The sequence below is a fragment of the Desmodus rotundus genome, chromosome 2 (assembly GCF_022682495.2).
Source record: "Desmodus rotundus isolate HL8 chromosome 2, HLdesRot8A.1, whole genome shotgun sequence".
NCBI lineage: Eukaryota > Metazoa > Chordata > Mammalia > Chiroptera > Phyllostomidae > Desmodus > Desmodus rotundus.
Window position 1 is genome coordinate 160,900,791 of NC_071388.1, and position 25,732 is coordinate 160,926,522.

General features: G+C 38.8%; 1 protein-coding gene and 1 pseudogene across 1 annotated transcript in view; both read right to left on the minus strand.

Annotated features, from left to right (window-relative positions):
* The window catches only part of OLA1 (Obg like ATPase 1), a 150,364-nt gene that overhangs the window by 103,605 nt on the left and 21,027 nt on the right, over positions 1-25,732 (minus strand). The gene's annotated exons all lie outside the window — the stretch shown is intronic.
* Positions 11,749-21,557, minus strand: LOC112305839 (E3 ubiquitin-protein ligase RNF220 pseudogene; annotated as a pseudogene).

Genomic DNA, 25,732 nt, shown 5'->3' on the forward strand with positions numbered 1-25,732 from the left:
TGTAAAACATTTGCTGTTTGGCCCTTTGTATAAAAAATTTTGTTGACCTTTGTTTCAGAGAAATTAAAAATAAGAAACTACTTTTTTTCTGTTTCCAGTAGCCTTTTTGTGGATCCAACTTTACGTAGGTCATATTCTTTCTGCCTGAAGAACTTGCTTTAACATGTCTTATAGAACAGATCTGCTAGCAGTAAGTGCTTAGTTTTTCTTTGTGTCAGAAAAAGTATTTCTCTTTTGGATATTTTGATATTTTTCATTGTGTATATATATCTAGGCTGAAAGTTTTTTGTTTTTTTCATTCAGCACTTTTAAAATGTAATTCCACTGTCTTTGGGCTCCCATGGTTTAGGATGAAAAGTCAGTCAAAGCAAAATTCCTAGCTTTGTTCTTTATATGGAATGGTTCTTTCTTCTCTGGATGCCTTTGAGATTTACTCCTTGACCATTGTTTTCAGCAGTCTGAATATTGTGTGTGTGTGTGTGTGTGTGTGTGTGTGAGCGGGGGGAGAGCGAGAGAGAGAGAGGGAGAGAGAATTATGTATGCATGTTGTTATTCTCTGTTTCTTGGATCTACAGTTTTGTATCTCATTAACTTTGAAAATTTCTCAGTCATTACTTCTTTGACCCCACTCTCTTTGTTTACCTTCTGATATTTCAACTATGTGTATGTTAGACCTTTTGATGCTTTCCTACTAGTCTTGGACATTATTTTTTTTTTCAAGTTCTCTTTTCTTTGTATTATAGTTTTGGTAATTTCTATTGACCTATCTTAAAGTTCACTGATTCCTTCCTCAGGTGTTTGGAATCTACTAATGAGATTAGTGAAGGCATTATTTATCTGTTCCTGTGTTTTTTATTTACAACACTCCACTTGATTCTTCTTTTTATCCGCCTATGTTGAAATTACCCATCTGATCATGCATGCTGTCCACCTCTTCTTGTACAGCTTTTACCATATTGATCATGGTTATTTTCAATCCCTGTCCCAACAACTGTGTCATACATGAGATTAGTTTCAATGACTGCTTTTGCCCTGGGTGTTTTCTTCTTGCCCTTTTGTGAGCCTTGTGATTTTTTGTTGAAAGCTGAACATCTTGTATAGAACAGCAAAGACTGAGATTAACCACTTTCATGCCTGAAAAGGGCAAGTTTTTTTCCTTCTCTTAGGCGTTGCAGGTGGAGGGAAATTATTTAGTTAGGAGTTTGGCTGGTTTGAGTTTGGTGCTACTGTGACTCTCAGTGTACCACAGACTTCAGATTCCTGTAGAGATATCCTGTATTTAGGATGGGAAACTGGTTTGTCAGAGTAATATCTAGTCTTTTTTGAATTAAGTTCTTTCCTTTGCACCGTCTCTCTCTCTCTTCTTTTTCCTTTCCTGTAAATAACCCAGCAGTATTCCACTGTTACTTGTTATTAGAAACTTCTTAGTTTGATGATAGGGAATGGTTGGGGAAAGGAGCATCCTCTGCTGTTCTGAGCAAAGCCCAGCCTTAGTCATGCACTGTGTCTCTGGATCTTGGGGGTGTAGCTTTTTCAGTTCTCCAACCCTGACCTAACCCCATGGTTGCAGGCTCAGCATATTCCTGAAGAGTAGATATAACCCTCCCCACTTTCCTCCCTCAGCTGCAACAAATTTCATTAACATTCCTGAAGCACTGCCTCCTACTCCACCACTCCCACTTAGATTACGGCTTTTATTATATAGTAGATCAGGAGAGAAGGATTCAAACACTGCTGTTCTCTTCTCTTCTGTGTGCCACACTGGATATTTCTTAGGGCTCATCCCTATTTCCCGCCTCTTGGGGTTCTTACCCCATGCACTGTGGTTAATGGGAAAAGAGCACATAAGAGAGTGCAGGGTCCTCCAATTTCTATTTTCCTCATAGATTTTGCATGTCCTTGCTAGCCTGTACCAGGCCTTCACTAATTTGTCCACAGTTTTAGCTGAACTCTTACTGGTGCCCAGCTGAGTCTGCCTCAGGTGAGTGAGTGTTTGTGTCTATGCTGTCCCTGTAGGCACCATCTGTCCTTACGTTTTGAAGTTAGGTTCTTTCTCATTGTAAGAGTGGGAATGACGCTCCTTCTAACTCTGCATCCCAGAGCAGAAACTGAAAGACCTGAATACTTTTTTCTGCCCGCTTTTGGAATAAAAATATTTCCTGATAACTGTTCCGTATTTCCAATAATTAAAAACCCCAGAGTGTAATTAGCATGTGCCCAATTATTATCCACCCCCCCACCCTATTACACTCTTTCTTGTTGAAAAGACTGTTTCATTGGTTAAGTATAAATTTTCTATGGAAAAGGGGAAGACTTCTTCTATGTTACATCATACCCTTTAGAGAGAATTAAATATGATGATAAGAATTTATCTTCTGTGGCTCATTGATTATAAATATTAACATACACATACGTGTACCACAAATCTCTGTATGTGATTATCATCTCTGGTATACTACAATGTCCTTTTGTTTAGGAGTTTGTGTAAAACAGATAAACATGCATATACATCTTCCTTCCTTTGCCCTTCTCTGCCTCTGGTTAGAATTTTAAAACTACAGGAATGTTCCAGTTCAGAAAAGACCCAAAATATAGGCTTCTGTTTTAGTTAAATATCCTATCTGAATCAGACTGTGCTTCAGGTTCCATTTGGATGTCTCTCCTGTTGTAACGTCAGTATTTGCAAGAAAATTTCCTCTATTGAGCATCCATGAGTCGTAATATAAAATCCTACCATAAATAACCATTTTAAGACACGAAAAGTAAAAGTTTATACATTTATTGCTATCCCTTAATTACTATTATGCTTAAAAAAAAACTGGATTTATTTGGATATCACAGGTACAAATTTTCTAGTTGCACAGTTGAAAAAAAGTTTTTCTCAGTATGCTGTCTTCACATAGTAACGAACCCAAAATAGGAAACTATCCTTGCACCAACTGAAGTCTCAGGGACAGATGCACTGATTAGAGATTCCAACAGCGTAACTTATGCTGTCTGAAAGGCTTTCTGAGGCAGATGTTCCATCTTATGACTCATCTAATCATTTATTTATATACTAATGTCCACTATCTTATATCACTCACATCACAGCAACCAAGCAGTGAGAAAAAAAAAACAAAAACCTCCAAATTCTATTCCTGCAAATACAGTTCCCATTTAGATTCAATTGTTTCTGAAAAGAACAGAAAGTGTTATTTGTCAGTTTTCTGTTTTTAACTCACATAACTCATGTAAATTTTGTGTATATAAAAAATTGTCAAAGCATAGCAAGCCCATTGCAGAGATATACCACTGGCTACCTTAGAAAATGTACTTATACTCTATTTTACCTTTTATTTATTATTAAAATAAGTACCTAATAGTGACATTTCTAAAGCTTTTTACGAAGTACAAGATAATTTCCTTTAAGTGAGTAATTTTATTCTATTAGTTCTGAAATATATTCACTAAAAAAATTATCTGAAGAAAATACTTGTCAATTTAAATAATGTCAATATATTAGTGCTATTAACTTATTTCAGTAAATTATAACCAGGATTATTTAACAAGATACTGGAGGGAAAATATTCAGGTTACTTAGAATCCACTGGTAAAGTTCTGTAAGAATTCACACTGCCATGTACAGTTAATGGTACTGTAAGCATAAAAGTTATCTAACAGTCTAAATATTTATTCTAGCATCAATCTTAAGTCTTAATCAGTTATACTTTGTTCATTTTTAACAGAAGAAAATGAATAAAAATGACTGCAAGCCTTTTAACTGGGAATTTAAAAATTAGAACAATACTATTAAAGTTATCATGAATGTATCATATTAGAAGCATTAAACTTCATTTGAAAATCAAATCATATAATTGAAGGATTTTCCACACATAGAGGGTTTCCTACATTTTATCTCTTAATCTATTATTTATTAAAGGGAAATTTTAAAGTTGAGAAAAACCTTTAATAATATAACCATCTCCTTCTTTGCTATGAAAATAAAGAGAAAATTTTTATGAAACTGTCAATTTAAATAGTAGTCAATAGCTGCATACAATCAGTGAACAAATTCAGTTCAGGGCAAGAAGAACTACATCTCCATTTAGTGGTTGCAATTTAGATTATTCTAGCGTGTAATACTTTAATTGTATAAAACAAAGCTGATGTCACAAATACAAAAGAACTTCTTGCAAAGCAAGTACCACAAGTAATTTCTTTGCTGACACTGACGGCTGACAACTGATGAGCACTTTGTTCAAATGTATACACTATGCACACAAGACAACAGGTGGTTTGTAAAGGAAAATACTGAAAAAAGGAAGCTCTTAAAACTTCACAATCAACATTTTAGAGTATCTTGTCAGAATATCTATTTTGATCTTCAACTAGCTAAAACATACCTTGTACAGAGAAATATACTATGCTTGACATTAAAAAAAGAAGCTATACTAGAAAACTAGGATTAATACTGGGCTAACAATGTTTATGACAGACAATATACTAATATAATGTCAATGTGTTGATACCAACGTATTTCATGGTTTAATAATTTAGGTTAAAATATTTCCAAAATTAAAAAAAAATTCTTATTAATTAACTTTTGGGTATTGTTTCAGTGCTGGGGTGAAAATCTCCCCATAAAAGCAAACAAAGAAACAAACACCCACGTTCTTTAGGCCTTATTACCTATGTTAGAGGTGTTTTCTCTTTGGCAGTGTCCAAAATGACTAGCACTTCCCACTACCCCACCACCTCAATCTAAGCTTTTAATAAAGCACTAAAATGTATGTCGTTTTTGACGTTATTTTTAAAAGAACTATGCAAAGTCAGAATAAAATAAAACTTTAAAAGATTGAGACACAGGCACTCACTACCCTGTCTCCCGCTCCAATGAACTAATCACAGGGAAAAAAAAACTTTGGGAATAAAAAACCTTGGGAATAAATAAATCACAGGGAATAAAACTTTGGGAATGTTATAAATAAATAACATTCTTCATACTAAATGTTCCTACACAAAAAGAACCCTTATTTGTCTAAAATGATTTTAACTGTTCTAGTTCAAAGGGCAACAACTGGGATGAAGAAGCATATACTTAATCCATGAAATAATAAGGAAAAGTGAACAGGCAGGTGTTCTACAGCTTCCCTGACAGTCACATTAATACATGTAAGGTATTTTGAAATATTAAATTATCTCTAAAACTCATATTACAATGGTTTAATTCTGAGGTATACACAGGGTTGGCATGAGTAGGCTTATAGTTGCATGTGAAACAGAGTTTATTCTTGTATTAATTATTGTACTATTTTCCATACGAACTGTAAACCTAGCTTTGCCTGCCACTGTATATAACATCCAATTTATTTACATACTGTAGCCAAATACTATTCTGTAAGCAAGATGCTGAAAAAATACAATATCTATTATTTGGTCTTCCCAAATGACTGTCGCTGGGGGCTCTGCACATTTGCAGTGAAATTCCATATGCGATGTTTATAAAACAAAAATGCTCAAGTTAAATAATAAATTATTTTCATTTACCTGGAAAATCAGAACCTAAAGAAATATAGGTTGGATTAACAGAAAATGAAAAAGCTGGCAGATTCATAAAGATGAACAAAGACTGGAGAGCATTTTCTAAGAATCTGAAACAGTGTTTCCCAAAGTATGGGACCCCTGGTGGGTCTGTAAGGTCAAAACATTATTTCATAAGAATTCTAAGATGTTATTTGCCTTTCTCACTGTGCTGACATTTGCAGTCATGGTACAAAATCAATGGGAAAAACGGTCAGGATCTTAGCGGGGATCAAGGTAGTGACAACAAACTATACTAACCATCACTGTGGTCCACACACACACACACACACACACACACACACACACACACAACAATCAAGTTTCACTTAAGAACGTCCTCAATGAGACAGCAAAAATCATTAACTTTATTCAATCTCAGCCTTTGGGTACAGATCTTTTTATATGCTGGGTGAGGAGACAGAAGTACACATAAAACACTTCCGCTGCATACCAAAGTATAATGGTTGTCAAGAAAAAGCATTTGAATTGGAAGGTGAACTAGTTGCTCTTTTTATGGAACACCATTTCTACTTGAAGAAATGGCCGACATTCAAAGTACAGTTATTTAATCTTTGGTATCTGGCAGCCATTTTATTGTAAATGATAAAATTTAGGCTTACTGAAAATTTTGATTTTTGAAAACATATCTGCCAGCAGGAGCCTGAGTGCATCCCAATATTTAAAGATTTTTCTTACAAGAGCTGTGGTATTATTAACAGATGTGATTTTAGAATACTGCACTATGAAATGTGTACACACTTAGATCTGCATCACTCGCTGAGAAGCAGTATTCTCTAAATGATTAAATGCATACAGGGGCAGGAAGAGCCAGTCAAAGTACAAGACAGACCAATAGACTTTTAAGGTAAAAGTTAAAAAGGTCCATTGCTAAAGCTGCAGATACTACATTCCATTAACATTTAAGAAACTTCTATTTGTCATGTTTTGATACAGAATCAAACAATATTCACAATTATTAAAAGTTTATTAAAATATTCTACCTTTTTCGTACCACATTGCTATGTGAAGCCACAATTTCTTCATATACCTCAACCAAAGTGAAATATTGGAAAATATTAAGTGCACAAGTATGATAATCTAGCTACCTTGTATTATGCCAGCTGTTAAAGAGATTTGTTAAATATAAAACAATCCTACAATTCTTATTAAATATTTTTCTTTTAGAAAGTATAATTATTTTCCAAATAGGCATATATTAACTTTTAATGGGTTTATCGGTGCTATTTTAAAATACATTAAGAAATAATTTTTAATAATCTTAGTTTTAATTTCTAATATGGTAAATATTAATCGATATTAACCTACATAAACACAAGTTTTGGGGAGCTCTTAAAAATTTTAAGAATATAAAAGAGTGTTGAGACCAAAAAGTTTGAGAACTGCTGCTTTAGAGGTTCTTAATCCCAATTCCTTTTAAGATATTTTTCCACCTCTCCACATTGGGGTAGGTGGCTGAAAAGTTGCATTCTTTTTTATAAAAATGATTTCAGAATAGGACTATAAAAGATAGTTGAGTGAAAAACATCATGGCAGTTAAAAAAAGGTACCGGAGCTCTTTGGACATTTGGCTATCTCCACATCTACAGCAGGGTATGGAAAAGCTAAGCCAGGAACAAGATAGCACAAGGCTCTCAAAGACGGCAAGAGTAGTATCAAGAGTTCAGGAACCAACTCAGAGAGGCTCCTTCAGCCAAGAATGGAACAACCTGAACCTGTAAGGGTAATAACTGCAATAAACTGCAACATAAAAAGTACTTAAGTCTATGATTTTGTAATGATCAAAAAGTATCACTACTCACCTTTGTAAGATGCTAATGAATCAATCCATTGTGCCAACTTTATCCTAAGAAAATATCAATATAATCCCATTTTTTGTATCCAATCCACATACCCATGACTTAGGGGAAAATGCCTTAGTCGCCAAAGTATTTCAAATGTAATGTTCATTTGGTAAAAATAAGTTTCTGTACTCTTTAAATTCAATTTTTAAAATTCTAGATAAAAAAGCTGACATACTGATGCTAATCAACAGTATAAGTATCCCTTTCTAACATAAAATGTATTTTCCTTACCATACATAAGTTGCTTTCAAAAAAAGGAAAGCAACTTTTTGCCTACACAAAACACCTACCTTTAACAACCAAAAATCACTTCTCTTCAGTGTGAACCAAAAATGTGATCTCTCTTCCCCTCTGAACTGTATCCCTAGAAACACTAATGCATATCAAAGTAACTACCATGAGTACTTTAGGTTCAAAAAATATGAAGATTTCCTTGACTTAACTAGGTTCTAAGGTAAAGGTGACTAAGACTTAAATATAGGACATGAATATTATAACCAAGTAACTAAAAATGCACACAACATATCACATAATGGTTTTAAAAGGGCTTTATTTTTTAAATATATTTTATTGATTATGCTATTATACTTGTCCCTTTTTCCCCCCTTTATTCCCCTCTGCCCTACACACCCCCTCCCATCCACATTCCCCCACTTTAGTTCATGTCCATGGGTCACACTTATAAGTTCTTTGGCTTCTACATTTCCTATACTATTCTTAACCTCCCCCTGTATATTTTCTACCTACCATTTATGCCACTTATTCTCTGTACCTTTCCCCCCTTTCTCCCCCTCCCACTCCATTGATAACCCTCCATGTGATCTCCATTTCTGTGATTCTGTTCCTGTTCTAGTTGTTTGCTTAGTTTGTTTTTATTTTTGTTTTAGATTTGGTTGTTAATAACTGAATTTGTTGTCACTTTACTATTCATATTTTTTATCTTTTTCTTAGATAAGTCCCTTTAACATTTAATTTAGTAAGGGCTGTTGATGATGAACTCCTTTAACTTGACCTTATCTGGGAAGCACTTTATCTGCCCTTCCATTTTAAATCAAAGCTTTGCTGGATAGGGTAATCTTGGATGTAGGTCCTTGCCTTTCATGACTTCAAATACTTCTTTCCAGCTCCTTCTTGCCTGCAAGGTTTCTTTTGAGAAATCAGCTGACAGTCTTATGGGAACTCCTTTGTAGGTAACTGTCTCCTTTACTCTTGCTGCTTTTAAGATTCTCTCCTTATCCTTAGTCTTGGCTAATGTAATTATGATGTGCCTTGGTGTGTTCCTCCTTGGGTCCAGCTTCTTTGGGACTCTCTGAGCTTCCTGGACTTCCTGGAAGTCTATTCCCTTTGCCAGATTGGGGAAGTTTTCCTTCATTATGTTTTCAAATAAATTTTCAATTTGTTGCTCTTCCTCTTCTCCTTCTGGCACCACTATGATTCGGATGTTGGAACGTTTAAAGATGTCCTGGACGTTCCTAATCCTCTCCTCATTATTTTTGGATTCTTGTTTCTGCATTCTGTTCTGGTTGAATGTGTATTTCTTCCTTCTGCTCCCAATGGTTAATTTGAGTCCCAGTTTCTGTTGGTTCCCTCTACATTTTCCTTTATTTCACTTACCATAGCCTTCATTTTTTCATCTAATTTGCGACCATATTCAATCAATTCTGTGAGCATCCTGATTACCAATGTTTTGAACTGTGCATTCGATAGGTTGGCTATCTCTTCATCACTTAGTTGTATTTTTTCTGGAGCTTTGATCTGTTCTTTCATTTGGGCCATTTTTTTTTTTTGTCTTGGCACGCCTGTTACACAGTAAGGGGTGGAGCTTAGGTGTTCACCAGGGCGGGGCAACTCATGACACTGGGATGTAATGCTGTATGTGGGGGAGGGGTCCAAGAGGGAACAGTGCCACTTGTTCTGTTCTCTGCTCTGCTCATTTTCAGTTACTTCCTTCACTGCCCACAAGCAAATTGGGCCCTTCTGGTCCTGATTCCCAGGTGGGTGGGTTTGTGTAGGTTCTAGGACAATGTGGATCTCTCTAACAAACTCTCCTGTGAGGCTGGGAGTTTCTCCCATTGCTGCCTCAACCCCCACAGGTGTTTTCAATCAGAGGTTTGAGGCTTTATTTCCCCAAACTGGAACCCTAGGTTTCGTGGTCTGTCTCGCTCCCCAATTGTTCTTCCTGGTTTTTCTGCATGCGAATGTGGGACCACCCAGTTTGCAATCTGCTACCTTGCAGAGTCCACCAGCCGAGGCCTTGCCTGCCCTGGTCCTCCTACTGGTCTGGATGAATGATTCTTCTTTAACTCCTTGGTTATCGGATTTCCATACAGTTCAATTTTCTGTCAATTATGGTTGTTTTCCGTTTTTAAATTTGTTGTTGACCTTCTTTTGGTTGTGCAAGGAGGCTCAGTGTGTCTACCTACACCTCCATCTTGGCCAGTAGTCCTAAAAGGAAGGGCTTTAGATCACAGAGCCCTGATTCAACTCTCAGTTCTGCCATTTACTAACTTGAATGAGACACTTAACCTCTCTAGTTGTTTCTGTAGTATGAGAAACAGGAATAGTAGTACATACTTCATGTAAATCTTGTGAAAGATTAAATCAGGTAACAGATTCTTTAGTATACTGCCTGTAATAGATTATCCTCAAGAAATAAAGCTTCTGGTAATAGTACTTATTATTACTGATTTCATGTAAAGGGAAAGAAACAAGGTATGAAAATGTTGGGCAGAACAGTTCCTTTCACCAACTGTCAACAGATAGTATCACCAGCCCAGTAAAGGGTTATTGGTGAGTGAGAGATAGGGAGGGGGTAGAGAGGGACGAGGGAGAGAGGGAGGGAGGAGGAAAGGAGGGAGAGGGGAAGAGGGAGAGAGGGGACACAGAGAGAGGGGGAGAGAGAAGAAAAGGGGGGAGGGATGAAGGGAGAGGAAGAGCAGGAGAGAAGGAAAGGGGTGGAGGGGCAGATGGGGAGAGGGAGCCCTGACCAGAGTAGCCTAGTGGGTTGGGCATTATCTCGCAAAGTGAAACATCTCTGCTTTGATTCCTGGTCAGGGCACACACATGTGTTGTGGTTTGGTTCTCAGACTAGAGGTAACTGATCAATGTTTCTCTCCCTCTCTTTCTCACTCCCTTCCCCTCTCTAAAAATAAATAAATAAAATCTTTTAAAACAGTAAAATAAAGAGATGAAACATCTCAAAAATAATTATATATTAAAAAAAGAAACATTGATGTGAAAGAGAAACATTGATCAGTTGGTTGCCTTGTGATCAGATCAGTTGCCTCCCGTACCATAGGTGTCCCAACCCAGGATTGAACCCACCATCTTTTGGTATAGCAGACAACGTTCCAACCAACTGAGCAACACGGCCAGGGCCTTCCTCGGTTCTTTAAAGTAAAACAGTAAACCCTGGTCAGATTTTAACCCCTAATATAACACTTACAATTGTTTTTAAAAATCATACTCAAAATTATTATTTTTTGTTTATATTGGTTTAATCCATGTCAAGTGTAGTTTACAAAGGCAAAGGACAAGTACCTTTGTATAGAATATACAGACACAGCATCACACCATGGGCACAGGGGAGGGGAAGGGAGACAACCCTTTTCCCTGGGAACAGCAGCTCTAATCTCAGGAATGGTTCTTAGCAGAAGGCTGGGCAGCTAGGAGCACCCTCATCCAACCCCAACCTCAATCCCTGCTGCAGCTCAGTTCCCATTTCTGTGCCTCCCCACTCCCCAAATCCTTATGAAGAGCCCCAGGAGCTAAGACTAAACACAGGATCATGTCCCTTAGGGCATGTGCCCCAAGTCTGGGAGAAGAAATACAGTATACACCAGTGAACACTGAGCAAATGGGAGAGGGAAGGGACACCATGGGAGAGAGAGAAGCAAGCACCCCAAGAGGTGGATGGGTTGAGCCCCAAACCAGCCCTAAAAGAGGCACTGTTTCCAGATGTTCTTTAAAAAAGAAAAAAATCACACAACCAAAGGGTAGGGAGTGGAAAGGGTGAGGAGTTATTCCATTTATATACAACACTGTAAAAATACCCGGCCTATATTACATGTGCTTCAGTGTGGTTTTTGCATGTCTGACTATCTGTCTATCAGTTGGTCTGGAGGCAGGATCTCAGGAGACTTGCCCTGCTACCCACCTCACCTACTACACCTACCTGTCCCACCTTGGGAATAGAACCTGGAATAAGTATGGTCCCCAATTTTGATGGGAGCCAGCAGGCTGGGCCTGGGCCTCAGCCTCCATTCTGGCTCCAGAGGCCTGTGTGTGTGTGTGTGTGTGTGTGCATGAGCACACACTCACACATGTATGTACGTGGGAAAACCGTGTGCAAGTATGTACAAAGGATAGGGTCACATCACAGAGGCAGGCAGGCTGGGCTGCCTGAAACAAGGCCTGCCTGGGGTGGCTAGCTCACAAGTAGGTTCTCCGCAGGTCTCCAGGCGCTGTGATAGTGTTGAACTGAGGGCAGAGCCACTTGGGACCCAGGTTCTGCAGCCAGCACTCCTCACAGTGCACATGCCAACAATGGATGGACATTAGGGTCATCAAGTACGAGTCCATGCAGATGACGCACTTATAACAGTTCCCACCAGATGGCTGCTATTCAAGTTCCCTGACCTGAGCCTTCAGGGCCTTAAATGTGGTCACAGGTGAATCTTCGGTTATCTTCTCAATGTCACTATTCTTGAAGGTCTTTTGCACAGCCTCCTGCTTGTTGCTCTCCCTGCTGCTGGTAGATGGCATCTCATCACTGGCCCATTTAGAGCCAGTGTGTGATATGTGTGCTGGGAGGGCCGCCATTTAGGACTGCTCCCAGAATGCCTCTCTCTCTCCTTGGCTTCACCAGACTCCTCACCTGAGGAGGAGATGACGTAAGCCTCCATGTATTGTGGCTTCCCATAATACAAAGTGTCATCCCCATCCATATCCAAGTCAGCATCACTGTCCAGATTCTCTTCGGCACTGCACATGATGAAGCCAGAAACCACCTTCTGGGAGAGTGGTGGCCCATATCCACTTCTGCCCCACCCATTCATACTCCCCAAAGTGGTTGCTGTTCTCATGCTCGATGTCCACAGCATCATCCTCAGACATGCAGGAGTCTTCCCTCTTAGAAAGGCAATGCTCCACATGCGCACTCATCTCCTGCTCCAATCCTGCCAGGTGTTGGTGGCACAGGGGACACACCCGCCCTTCATCTTACTTTGTCCATTTCATTTTCCCAGTTGCAGCATTGTGACAGGTCTACAGGTTGGCTTGCACTTGCAGGAAGGTTTCCTCCCTCCCCTGGCCAACTGCTCCCGGCCCAATGCAGGGACGCTTGGGACTGCTCTAAGGGGACCCTGTGGCTGCCACACGGTGCCTTCCCAGGCTCTGGGCCCTTCATGTTGGCCCTGGTCCTCAAAATTATTTTAATTAGAGTTCTTTCCAAACATGTCACCCACAATACACAAATGAGAATTCAGCTGTATATGCAACGATGGAAAAAACAAGTTAGGAAAATGGGTAGAATAGGTGTAATCCCTGCATTTTCACACTAATGCTTTATTAAACTTGGAAAAATAAATTTAGTTGAGGGGGATGAGTAATAACACCATTCTCAGAAAGCTATAAATTAATGTATAATCCACTGGTTGGCTTTAACTCAAGCAGTTATTTCATCATGGCAGACACTAAATTAGTGTATAATCCATAGTTCCAGTTCTATCCATCTGACAACCTGACAGGAGAAGACCTTCACAACTGGCTGGAAGAGAAGGTAGATACAATTGTTGTCCCTTTCATCTCATGTTCCAGGGAAGAGAAATAAAACTAACTTCCCCTGAGCCAACTCCTTACCTATGTGAAGTGCAAAATATCTAAAGGTCTGGTGGCCCAGCGGGTTTCAGTACTATGGCAAGAGCTGAATCACCCAAGTCCAGGCCAGCCAGGCAGCACTCCTTCCACCCACAGAGGGAGTGAGGACAGCAAAGACAGACTTGGAGTGGAGAAGATGGACCAGGAAGAGGACATCACAGATCTGGACAAGCAAACTCAAGGCTCAGGGCTGTCCAGGAGTTCTGAGGGGACACCAGGACTTCACCAATGCAAAGAAGAGGAAACTTACGGTTCTAAAGGACCAGTGCCGCTACACAGCTTGTAGTCCTTAGAAGAAGCCCTGCCTTTCCTTCAAATGCCTGGGCTGGCAGGTGACACTACCAACCCATAAGCTCAAAATTACAAGTCATTGATATATGAAAACTGTATCTGGGATACAATGGGTGGTTTAAGGGTGTCAGTGTAGAATTTGCAAAAGGACCAGTTACAAAGAAATTGAAGGCTCATTGTAATAAAACACAAGTGCTATCTGATTTCATTCATGCAAGTTGAGTATAACAATGAATGCACTGGTTTTCAAAACCAAATGAGTCTCAATACTTACATTTTCAACTTAACGTAATGACAGTGTTTTGACAACTAAGAAAAATACAGTTTAAAAATTTGATGCCTAAAGATCAAGAGATTCTCCAGGACCTTAAAAGTTGGCCTAACATCCCTGAGTAATTTCAACTCATTAGTGAGAAGAGTTTTAAAAAGAATCCATATAGTTACTATTTCAAGCAAAGACAGGAAACCAGACCTCTAAAACATGTCAGAAAAGACATTCAAGAAAAAAATGAGAAAGCTTCATGTACCTAAAGTAAATATAAGACCACTATGAATATGAGAATATGTTCAAGCAATTACATTATAAAGAGCTAGTAGATTAAATAGCTTCATACAATATTACAATGCAAACTAGAGAAGGAACTGTCTCCTACTGCTGCAACATTTTCCACAGTAAACAGAGTTGGTTATTAGAATGCATTGTATTTGTAGATGAGAACCACTGCATAATTACTTAACCCATTGAATTTGTATCGAAGAAACAAAGAAAACATGTTTTTTGGTCAGATTGTTTACTGCAATCCAATACTAGATTAATTTAATAAATACTGTTGAAAAAGAAAATTACAGGACCCAAAGAAAAAAACTCCATTATTTTAGTGTACAAAGACAGCTTTATATTGGCAATTTGTGTCTATGCAAAAATGTGTGACTCATTTTAAACTTTTAAAGGACTGGCTTAGGAGAGGGGGAGGTGGGCTCTGGAAAACAGTAATTTATGTTTGTGGTAATTAAAGGTGATTTACAAAACATATAAACACCCTACTTAACCTAAGGGGGGTGGCAATTAAATGAAGGTATTTTTACCTTCTCATTTAGCAGTTCAATAAAGTTGTAGAGCCTTGAGGGCTACAATTCCATATAAACTAGAAAGGCAACTTAAAACCTATTTCTTCCACCAGTGCTACCTTCATTTCTTTTTAGCAAACACAGCAACAAACTAAAGAAGCATTCTGGAATCTTACTGTTAAAGCTCTACACAATTTATACATAAATTCAAACAGATACAGGGGGACAATAATATAAAACAGAATGAAAACGCATCTGTCATTAGTAACAAAGGAGAAGGAATGAGGTCTTTTATTGTCCTGGCCAAAAATTCTAACCATCTGCACACAAATTATCTTCTCTACGTAGATTGTCTTAGTTATATCTTGGTAAGAACTTGTCTGCCCAATTTAATTAAGAAGGGTGAAGGCCAAGATGTAAGAAAATCGGTGAATAGCTTAAAATCATATTGGGGGACTCCAGAAGAGAGAGAAGTATTTTTAAGAATTATAAAACTGGAAAGATCTTTCAAAATAAAAAGAAATGATATCAAAATGAAACAGCACTATTAACAGTTATTCCAAAAACTGAAACTCTGTACTTACTGAAGTAGACTTTTTTTTTTTGAGGAAAATAAAGATTGAAAAGCAAATTCAAACAGCAACTAAACTCGTCCATGTAATCAGGAGAAAAAAAATAAGCATATATCCTTTCTAATTTAAAAAAGAATGAAAGAACGGAAAGGAAAGGAAGAAACCACTACTTCTGGAGACTGGGAACAAGGGAAAACATGAAATTTTATTATGAACACCTAAATTATTTCCTATTTTGTTTGTAATAAGCCTATATCATTTAAAAGTACTTAAATATAATGAATATTTTTTAAGTAACAGCATCTGTTTGGCCATTTATAATCAAAAGGTAGCCCTGGCTGGTGTGGCTCAGTGCACTGAGTGCCAGCCTGTGAACCAAAGGGTCGCTTGTTCCATTCCCAGTCAGGGCACATGCCCGGGTTGTAGACCAGGTTCCCAGTAGGGGCACAAAAGGCAACCACTCATTGATGTTTCTCTCCCTCTCTTTTTCTTTCTGTTCCCCTCTCTCTAAAAATAAATAAATAAAATCTTTATTTAAAAAAAGGTAGAATGAAATCTGATAAAACCTAAACTGTCTACTCACAAGGTATGAAGGGAAGGGATGTAAACAAATAATTGTAATTTTATATGTACTATGGAATGACACTCATTTTTTCTAAAGCACAAGTTTTTGCACCCTAGTTGCATATAATTCAATCTAGTATAAAAGAACAGTTGTTCTTATCAAGTACATAGCTGATGATTATATATCAAACCACACAGGCCTGGAATCACTAGCAAGGGTTTCCCTTTGCTTTGACAAATCAACAAAGTAATTTTGTTTAGGTGACTTTGCATTGTGCATATTAAAACAATTGGTGTAAAGATAATAAAATTGCTAAGAACAATTTAAAAGACTGCTTCTTTCACTATCATCATTCTTACTTCGGAGGAAACATCCAGGTGAAATGAAATACTGAATTCTCAATGAAAATCCCTCAATCTTTTCATCTTTCAAAGTCCAGCTTAGGTTAGGTGGCCAAATTCTGGTTCTTCCTGGTGCAGACAAAGATAAAGTTCCCACAGTCAGGCAACCAGGGTAAAAAGAGGAAGCTGGATGATATCCCCTCACTGAGAGTGGACAGAATTGGGGAAGACATAATTGCACGTGAAGAAATTAGTTATTAGCATAAAGAGGTATAAGGGCAGTCCTGCCATCCCTTTAGACTTCCCTTCATCCCTCAACACACACACACGCATGCGAGCTAGAACACCTTAGAAATGAAAGTATAAGACCGCAAAAACTCAATGTGTGGGAACAATCAAGGAAGTAGCTTCTTTATTTATTTAAAGATTGTACTTATTTATTTTTAGAGAGAGGGGAAGGGAAGGAGAAAGAGAGAGAGAGAAACATCAGTGTGTGTGTTTGCCTCTTACACATCCCTTACTGGGGAACTGGCCTGCAACCCAGGCATGTCCCCTGACTGGGAATCGAACTGGCAACCTTTTGGTTCACAGACCAGCCACACTAGCTGGGGCTGGAAGTAACTTCTTTAACAACAGAACCCACTAGGTACAAGTGGGGACACAAACCCCCCCCAATTTATTTATAAAAAATTATATATTTATTCTTACATGTTTGGACTTCAATCACCTTCAAAGTACTCTCGATTTGATGCAATACACCGATCGAGACCATTTTTCCACTGCTCAAAACAGTTTTTGAACTCATCGATTTTGTTGCCTTTTAGTGCTTCTGCTGTTTTTTGTTTCACCTCTTCCACTTCAGCAAAACATTTCCCGTTGAGAACTCTTCATTGTGGGAAACAAAACAAAGTCACTCGGGGTAATATCGGGTAAATACAGTGGGTGGGGCATGAGGGGGGGCTCATGCCATTTCTTTGGACAAGAACTGCTGAACACTCAGTGCGGTGTGGGCAGTTGTGCTCGTAAATCACCCATCATGAAATGGGCAAACATATTGAAAAAGTTTTAAAAAAAATTCACTCTCAGATTGGCTCAAATAAATTCTTATAAAAGACTTCTGACACTTCTGGTCAAGATGGCAGCATACGTAAACACAGCTTTCCTCCTTGCACAACATCAAAATTACAATGTATAGAACAATCATCACTCAGAACTGTTAGAAATCGAGTTGAATGGAAGTCTAACAACTACAGAATTACAGAAACCACTTCCATTCAGACTGGTAGATGGGCAGAGCCATGAAATATGCTGGCCCCACGTCTACCTGTGGTGGATAAAAATTCGGAAGAGATATCTCAGGAGTGGGGAGTCTCAGCCCCACACCATACCCCCCCACCCCAGGGTTCCAGTGCCAAGAAGCTAAGTCCCCATAATTTCTGCCTGCAAAAACCAGCGGAGATTAAGTTGGTAGAAGACACTTCAGGAGTCCCAAGCAATTCTCCTTAAAGAAACCACACACAGACTTAGCCATAGCTGAGACCCCATCTACATGGCTAACACTGTTTCTCCACCATGGAAATCCCCTGGGGCTCTGTCCCAAACAACTTTCCAGCCCACCCAAGCAACAGCTGGCTTTAGCAGTGGCTTTTCCATCTGAAGGGCTGGTCTTGGTTCATGCTTCACAACTTTCCAAATCCTATCAAACAAGCAAGAGCCAGCCTCAGTGAGTCCCTAACTCTTGTATCTCATGCTAGGTGACTCCAGGCCCAGCACTAGCAGCAGCCAGCCTAGATTCACAGCCTGCTTCTCCTGAGGATCTCTAAGCCCAGCACAAGTAGCAGCCATTTCACATTGCTTTATAACTCAGGCAGGGTGGCCCCAGGCAAAACACAGGTGGGGGCCTGCAACTGACTTGGCCTATATCACCTGGGAAATCTGAGAGCCTGCACTGCCAGTGAACAGCTATGGACCATGTCAGAGTACCACCACCCTGCCCTCGAACAGCTGACCCTCCACAGAGGGTGGGGGTTGGTGGTCAGTGGTCACAGCCAGTCCTTGTCAGCTAGTGGGCCTGTGTAAATCCCTCCCATCGACCTGCCAACAGCAATCAAGACTTAATTACAAGAGAAGGGTTTACACAGCCCACGGGAAGGACACACTTGAGTCCTCAGCTTGGGTGACAGGGTATGCTGTGCCACAGGACCCTACAGGCACTTCCCACATTAGGCCACGCTACCAAGACAGGGAGTCATTGCTGCTCTATCTAATACATAGAAACAAACACAGGGAGGCTGACAGAATAAAGAAACAAAGAAATATGGCCCAAATGAAAGAACAGATCAAAACTCCAGAAAAACAACTAAACAAAAGAAAGATAAACAAATTATCAGATGCAGAGTTCAAAACTGTGGTTATAAGGATGCTTGGGGAACTTAGTGAGGACCTCAACAGCATAAAGCAGATCCAGACAGAAATGAAGGATACACTAATTGAAATAAAGAACAATTTACAGGGAAAAAACAGTAGAGTGGATGAAGCCAAGAATAAAATCAATGATTTGGAACATAAGGAACAAAAAAGAACCAATCAGAACAACAAGAAAAAAGAATCCAAAAAAACAAGGATAGCGGAAGGAGCCTCTGAGACAACCTCAAGCTTTCCAACATTCTCATCATGAGTGTGCAGGAAGGAGAAAGGAAAACAGCAAGAAATTGGAAATCTATTTGAAAAAATAATAAAAGAAAACTTCCCTAATTTGGTGAAGGCAATAGACATGCAAGTCCAGGAAGCACAGAGAGTCCCAAATAAGATGGATGAAAATAGGCCCACTCCAAAACACATCATAATTAAAATGCCAAAGGTTAAAGATAAAGAGAGAATCTTAAAAGCAGCAAGAGAAAAGCAGTTAGTTACCTACAGGGGAGTTCCCACAAGACTGTCAGCTGATTTCTCAAAAGAAACTTTGCAGGCTAGAAGGGATTGGCAAGAAATATTCAAGTCATGAAAAGCAGGGACCTACAACCAAGATTGCTCTACCCAGCAAACCTATCACTTAGAATCAAAGGGAAGATAAAAAGCTTTCCAGACAAGAACAAACTAAAGGAGCTCATCATCGCCAAGCCATTATTCTATGAAATGTTAAAGGGACTTATTTAAGAAAAATAAGATCAAAGCTATGAATAATAAAATTGCAATAAATACATATCTGTCAACAATTGTGTCTAAAAAAAGCAAACTAAGCAAACAAGAACAGAGATAGAATCATAGATACAGAGAACATTTTGATGGCTGCCAGATGGGAGGTGGGCATGGGGAAATGAGTGAAGAGGTGAGGGGATTAAGAAGTACAAATAGGTAGTTACAAAATAGCCATGGGGATGTAAAGTACAGTATAGGAAATCGAGGAGCCAAAGAACTTACACACGTGATCCATAAACATAAATAATGATGTGGGGATTCCCTGAGGGGTGGTGCTGGGTGGAGAGGTCAAAGGGGGTAAAAATTGAGACAACTGTAATAGCATAATCATAAAATATAATTTAAAAAATAAACTCATAAAAATTTTTAAAAATTTCACTGAAGCCTAACACAGTCTCTGTGGTACACCGATACAAATGAGTTCTTAGAACACTCACCTAGCAGGGGAAGCCAAGGGACCTGCCCTCCAGAAGATAATTCCAGGTTATTTTGTGTCCCCCCCACCTTGTATGTGAGAGTAAACTCTTTCACTAAGTCATCCTGGCAGAACCATCCTGATTATCATAGCTTAAAAATCAAACATTTTACAGAGATAGAAATAGACACTGATGGCAGCTGAGTCACAAGATTTTAAGCCAAAGCCGTCTCCGCATTGTTTCAATAGAGAACTTTTGAGAATTTTATTTGAATCATTTACATACCTTACAGTGGTATTTAAAATTAGAAATTTCCTCATGTTTTAAAAATCAGAATACATATTCACTTTTAAAAAAGCCAATAGTCTAATGTAAAAAGAAAAGTCACCTATTTCTCCTTCCACCCCAATTCCATTAAAAAATCCTTCAATGATCTGATATATCTTCTTCAAATTTCTTCCTATGAGTATAATGTACAGCTGAGTTGTCCAATACTGTAGCCACTAGCTACATGTGGCTGATAGTACTTGAAATGCAGCTAGTCCAAATGGGGATCTACTCTAAGCATAAATTACACACCGTATTTCAAAGACATGTTAGCAAAAATATATCTCGATAATTTTTCATATTGACTAAATGTTGCCATAGTATTTGTAAGTTAAATGTTACTAAAATTCATTTCACCTCTTCTTTTTACTTTTGTTTTTAATGTGGCTACCAGAAAAATGTGAATTACATACTTAGCTCACATTTATGGCTCACATTAAATTTTTGTTGGTCATTACTGGTACAAAGGCTGACAGCACAGGTTTTGGTGTCAGGCTCGTCATAATGAGTACTACTCCTGACTATACCATCTACCAACTGGGTAACCTTGGGCAAATGTCCTAACCTCTCCCTACCCAGTTCTGGCTTGTTCTGAAAATTAAATAAAATTTCTCACATAAAGCACTTAGCACACAGCCTGGCACTTAATAAGTCCTCAATAAATATTTGATGGCAACAAAAGAACAAAAACTATATCCTAATTCTTTTAAAATCATTATATAGCACCTGTTTCTTCAGAAACATCTCCTGAAATGCCTATAGGTCACTATTGTGCAGAGCAGGTATTCTCTGGAAAACAATGCACACCAAACAATTCCCTCTCTCTCTCTCTCTCCCTCCCTGTCTCACACACACACTCATGCATACACACACATGAATCTTAAACATGCTAAACATTCAGATCTAAAAATGTACAAAAGCGGTGTGGTGGAAAGACTGGAAAGAAAAAGAACTTCAAAGAAGAAAGATAGGCTCTACAACCAATTTACTAGCTATACCCTAAGAAAACTACTTAACCTTTCTCTCTCAACTGTACAACTGGGATAACACCAATCCTGCAGAATGTTAACATTAAATAGAACCATATATTAGAAAGAATCTACCATAGCACCTAACACTTACCAGTTGTTTAATAATCATTCCTCTTCTAGAAATCAAAATAAAATGCTAACAATTCAGGCACATGCTGACATTATTATTGCTGTGCCACTGATACCAGTAGCCTGGCCAAACCTCAGGGAACAGGAGAGGCTATCAGAGATCACTAACTGTCAGAGGCAGCAGACAGGACTACGGTATCCAGGTAACCAAGCTGGGCCTTGCCAATGCTCTGCATGCATCCCAGCCCCATGCACAGCATCCTATTCCTGGTGACAGAGCAGGACTAGCAAACTAATGGATGGGGCAAAAGCCCTCCTACCCGCTCCATGTACCTGACTGGGGGAGGGATCAGGGGAAGGCAGGCACATGGCCATGGCGGTCAGAACTGCCACAGGGGGAGGTGTGAGGATGGAGAAACCTGTCAGTCTAGCCTAGGGAAAGGAAGGGATTGGTTGGGGGATGGACCCTCCCAGAGTGCATGCAAGTTTGGGAAGTAATTTGGGCATTTTGAGGAAGCACCTGGCCACTCCCACACCCAAAACTAATATAATCCCCAAGGAAGGAAGGGATGTCCTTTTACCTACCTTGCAAACACTGGCCAGTGCATTTTGGGGACCTCCTGGACCTACAAGCCACATGGCCAATGGCATCATTGGCCCCACACAGGGTCTGAGGCCTAACAGTGGCCAGGAGAAAAACTGAGCTGATTGGATGACCACCCAGTGGTCAGCTGTGGTTCCCAAGGGATGGTACTTTAAATGGTCCGGCTAAGGGCAGATGGGTTTTCTTCTGGGTTTCCAGGAGGAATGGGCTTTGAGACAAAAGTCTGCCATTCTCCGAGATTATGCAGCATTTGAATAAAACCTCTTTCCTTTCTCACCAACCTCTGCCTCCAGAATTTGCCTATTGGTGGCAGCTGGCAACCAAACCCCAACTTTTGTTTGGTAACACGACATCTGCCAAAACCTGTTCATACCTAGAAAAAGTAGGTTTAAAACCTGGTTGGGGAGCTAGTTGGTTAAAGCAGCATCCTGATACACCAAGGTTGTAGGTTCGATCCCCAGTCAGGGCACATACAAGAATCAATCAATGAATGCATAAATCAGTGGAACAAAAATGTCTCTGTCTCTCTCTCTAAAAAAATCAATTTAAAAATGCTAACTCTATAGTCATCTAGATTTCCTACATTTTATCCCTTGTACAAATTGGAGCTACAAATCCATACTACTGTAAAACCATACAGGTAAATACTTGAGAAAAGATAAATATTTCAGGATAAAAAATAATCTAACTCTATATCCTTTGTCTTTATTAGGTGTTATAAGAGGAGTAAAAGACTGCTTCCAAATTACTGCATTTTATGCAAACAGAAAACACTACACACTGAGCTGTGCCTCAAGTCTCTCCTACAAAAATGCAGTAGGTTTCAATTCAGAGCTAGGAAGGGTTATATCTTCTGATATGCACGTATATCAAATATATGTGAAATCAGATAACCCATTTTGTTCTCTTTGCCTTGGCTGCCATGATGCTCAGCAGTGAGATTCATTCTCAATTTTAATATTTTATTTGGTATGAGTTATGCGTTAGCATGCACTCAGGTTCCTGACCAGCCACCCACCCCACTACCTTTAATTCTCACTCTTCATTAGTTTGCCTTTGTCATTTTGCTGTTATTTTAATTTTTTTTATTGTAAGACAGTTAAAACTCCTTTTTGAAGTCAGCACAGCAAAATAATAAACACAACTTAAGTTCACACAAAAAGTTCAAAATGAATCCACAGGCAGAAAATTTAACTTTAAAAAGCCAACTAGAGAATAGAATTCAGGAAAGGACAGGACAGTATATCCCACATCCCACCATTACTACCAACATCCCTCACACATAAACACATGTGCATGCACACACATGGCTGAAAATAATCAAATTGTATGTGAAATTTTGTTTACTACAACTTTATATGATTATATACTTGATAATGAACAGTTTTGTAAATATTAACCTCCTCTGTTTCTAAATTGCTAATAAAATTGACCCATAGCTCAGAAAGCAGAACTCTTATTTCCAGCCTACACGGCCATATCTCTAAGTACCTGTTGAAAAACTTTATCAAGTTTTATCCATAAACAGGTTGACAGTACATACAGTGAAACTGCCAAAGATGCCCTTCAGATAACAGAGAAATGCCGTAGCTTCTTGTTGAAAAACCAATTCAAAACTTCTAATGACAGCTTTCAAAACCTAAAGATTCAGTGAAATCAACAGCCCTGTCACATGTTCAAAACTTTAAAAGTCTAACAATAGGAAGTTATATTGCTTCTAAAAATGATAAAAAGAAGTCACACTGGTCCATTAAATCCTAGGGAAAAAATTAATCATTTTTCTAAATAACACCTGTTATTACAAATTACTGCATGTATATAGGGTCTAGAGGAGCTTCCAGCCAAGATGGAGGTATAGGTAGATACGCCTTGCTTCCCTGCACAACCAAAAGAATGATAACGACCAATTTAAAAACAAAAAAACAACCAGAACTGCCAGAAAATTGAACTGTGTGGAAGTCCGACAACCAAGGACCTAAAGAAACATTCATCCAGACTAGTAGGAGGGACAGAAACAGGCAGCCGGGGTGCAGAGGAGATGCAGCAAGGTGGTTGCTGCTGGACTGGGCGGTCCCACATTCACAAGTAGATAAAACTGGAACAACTGGGGAATGAGACAGACCTCACAACCCAGGGTGCTAGCATGGGAAACTACAGTCTCAAAACCTCTGACTGTAGCTCTCGCTGGTGTGGCTCAGTGGATTGAGCACTGGCCTGTGAACTAAAGGGTTGCTGGTTCAATTCCCAGTCAGGGCACATGCCTGGGCTTCAGGCCAGGTCCCCAGATGGGGGTGCATGAGAGGCAACCACACTTTGATATTTCTCTCCCTTTCTTTCTCCCTCCCTTCCCCTCTCTAAAAAATAATAAATAAAATCTTTAAAATATATATATATATATATATAAAAAAGATAAAATCTTATTTCACCCTCATGTTTAATAGGCTAATTGCTGAAGATGAAAGTATATCATAATTTCAAATTGAAGAATTTTCCATTTTCATAGCTTTATGGCAATCACTTTATCTTTTTAATCTCTACAACTCTTTATTTTTTTAAAGATTTTATTTATTTATTTTTAGAGACAGGGGAAGGGAAAGAGAAAGAGAGGGAGAGAAACATCGATGTGACAGAGAAACATCAATCAGCTGCTTCTCATATACACCCCAAATGAGGATGGAACCACATGCAACCCAGGCATGTGCGCTGACAGGGACTCGAACCAGTGATATCTCACTTTGTGGAACGGATGCCAACCAACTGAGCCACACAGGTCAGAGCCCTACAACTCTTTTTTACTGATTGTAAGTCAATGAAGTTTATTTTAAATTCTGGTCACAAGCATATTATTCTGTGTTCTATGCGTTATACAATAATCCATACCCTATTTCATAAATTCTAAGATGTATACAGGGTCCAGCACAAACAACGCCCCTTTTTTATTACAAAATCATAAACATGTAATTCTGTAACATAACAATATCACATTGAAGCACATTATATGACAGTTCAGGTGAAATGTTCAAATTAACACTATAAATTATTACACCCATATTACTACCCTACTAATCACACTCAAGCAGGCATTACTTCTGCTGGACCCTGTATTTTCACAGTTTAACACCTCTGAAATCAATCGCTATAACAAAGCATGGTATCTACTCTAACCAGATTTTTTCCCTTTCCTAACAATATCTTTAGCCTGACTAAAATATAATAAAAGTATGGATAATCCTAACCAAATTCATTTTTTCCCTAAGGGTTAGAAAAACACGGATGAATATAACATTAAAAGACAATAAAACCAAAGGCTTTATTACATTTATTAACGGTTTCAGGCTATTATCAGGATCTTACCACCACCCTAAACTTCTGCTCTCAAAATTCTGAGTCATGTGTACCTCTCTAACCACATTTACGCCCAGCATATCTTTCTGGAACCTGACCAGGAAATCGGATAAATGAGTCTTCCACTTTTTGGTCCTCTCCTATTTTCACTTCTACCCCATGTTAAGCTCTATTCCACCTATTAGTTTAAGCACTCTCACAGCCAAACCTTTTGTTCTCTTTCCCGCATACTCCTGTCTCACCTGTCCTATCAATCCTACTTCCTCATAGACATCTTCTATATGGATGTCCTAGGTATACAAATTCAAAACCAGTCCCAAACTGAACTTATCAACTCTCTCCCAAGACCTGCTATTCCTTCCATATTCAACATCTCAGTGAATGACATGAAGATTCATTCAACTACCCGGCACAGAAACCCAGCTGTCACACTTGATTCCACCCTTGTTTTACAACTCTTATGTCAGTCACCAGAACCAATTAAAAAAACAAACAAACAACGTCAGGAAATAAAAGGCTCTCGCCTGTAGGCTTTAGGTAATGCTACTTTATGTAACTGAATTTCCACTACCTCCACCCCTACCCATAGCCTTATTCTTCG